General features: G+C 38.0%; 1 pseudogene; it reads right to left on the reverse strand.

Annotated features, from left to right (window-relative positions):
* Window positions 1-627: 627 nt before the first annotated feature.
* Window positions 628-1768, reverse strand: LOC101648608 (annotated as a pseudogene).
* Window positions 1769-2035: the final 267 nt, after the last annotated feature.

The following is a 2035-nucleotide window of genomic DNA, read 5'->3' on the forward strand; positions in this document are numbered from 1 at the left end:
GTCTAGAAGAATGCATCTTTGCGAAATACCCTCCAAAATGGCTATGAAAACTTATACCCTAACCAAATTTAAATAACTTTTGCACCACACCCTTACCAATACTGAATAATCTGGCCTATTTTTTTGTGGGTGCTTTTGGCAGCAGGAGGGAGGAAAGGCCTAGTCACAAAAGCAAATTAATGGTCATTTTTAATGTAGTTTTATTTTTTCCTCCAGATTTAACATTTTGGAAGCATTATTTTAAAATATCTAAAACAGATGGAACTTGATTAACATTATCAAATAGCCACTCATACCTAAAGAATTATTTTATTATGTGTTTGATACAGTCATAAAAAAGGAATCAAAATTTAATCTACTTTTTGAATTTGAAGTATATAAACTACTTATCCATTTATTATTAACCCACTACAAAATTTTCAGTGTCTAGCACTGTCAAGCTAAACAGTTGGAAATTAAAAACTTAAAATCAAATTTATTGTTAATGGTATGACAAATTCTAAGAGTATCTTAGTAACATTGAAAATAAGGACTTTATAGACATTTGATTCAATAATTATTTCTTTAAAAGCAATAATCAAGAGGCATATTACCCTACGATTATTATCCTGTTGGAGGACTATATTATCACTGATCCTTTATGGTCTTCACGTGAGTTAAGGTATGAGCTTTCAGGTTACTTGACTGAATAAACTTTCTGTTACAGCCTTGAAAGGAACACAAAAAGCCTTTCTCACCAGTGTGGATTTGTGTATGTATGCAAAAACTGAAGTCCAGGAAAAATCGCTTTCCATACCCTTCAAACAGGCACTGGCACAGCTTTTCTTCAGTGTGAATCAGGAAATATCATCTCAGTTTTGAGCTGTCAGTGAAAGCGTTCCCACATTCTGCACATATGCGGTCTCAGGAACTATGAACTAGGGCCGGGTAGGCAAACTCCAGCTTGCAAGTCATCTGCGGCTCTCTTGGTACATACATGTGGCTCTGAAGTAAAATTGAAAATGTTTAAAGAATATTATTTGGATAGTGGTGATTTTGTTTGGGTGTAAAAATATCTTTTTGGCTCTTGAATAATTTTTAAACTGTCGTGAGGGACAGTATTGGCCCTTCTATCCCAAAGAGTCACTGACCCCTGAACATGGAGACGCTTTCTCGGGTAAGATTTATCCCTAAACCTTCATGTATCTCCACCCTGAGGACAGGAGAGTGTTTTCAGATGATCATATTCTGTATTTTTCCTTGGCTTCTTTCCAATAAGCTCTGCCAGCTGTTTAGGATCAGATAAGTCAATACCAGGTATTCCTCCAGGAGGAAGCTTCATGCCAGTCGCGTACTCAGTATACACAAGTGCATTCTCTTCAGCCATCTGTTGAGGAAGGTTTCGTTTTGCCTTTTCTTTTGTGAATTCCAAAGAGATTCAAGAAGTGAGTTGTCTCAAAGAACTTATTGAACAAGCCCTTGTTCTAAATCTTTTTTCAGATATTCCAAGGACTTAAGAATTAAGTCCTCTCCAGGATGAGTTCTGAAAACTCACCTCGTATTATGCATTCTATGTAACACTCAGGGAAGGCTTCCTGTCAACAACCCAAAGACTAGTATCATAATGTACACCATTATTATCTAAGGCCCACATTGTGTTGGTAGATTCCTCATCTTCCTGTAGCACCTCGCTGGACTTCACTTGGCTTGGCTTAGTCCCAATGAGGGCCTTTTCACCTTGGCCTTTACAACAACTTTTCCTGAGTCTTTTCTTTAATTGCTGGTCCATGTTGTTCTAGCAGCTTCCTTCCTGAAGGCTTAGAACATGATCTAGCAATCATGTCTAGTTAGGTAGCAATCTGGTCTTCAGTGAGCACCCATGCCCCAGTAGGGTACTTTGGTGTTTCCTACTCCTTTCTGGGATAAAGCAGAGGGAAATAAGAAACTCAGAAAGCATTGTCCTAGGCTCAAGTTAGGCCCAGCCACCTTTTGATGAACACATGCCCATAAAGCTACACCTACTTCTTTGTAACTTCTTCTCGGAAATCCAGAAATG

The sequence above is a fragment of the Echinops telfairi genome, unplaced genomic scaffold (assembly GCF_000313985.2).
Source record: "Echinops telfairi isolate 266 unplaced genomic scaffold, ASM31398v2 ScPeMD7_19;HRSCAF=73, whole genome shotgun sequence".
Lineage (NCBI taxonomy): Eukaryota > Metazoa > Chordata > Mammalia > Afrosoricida > Tenrecidae > Echinops > Echinops telfairi.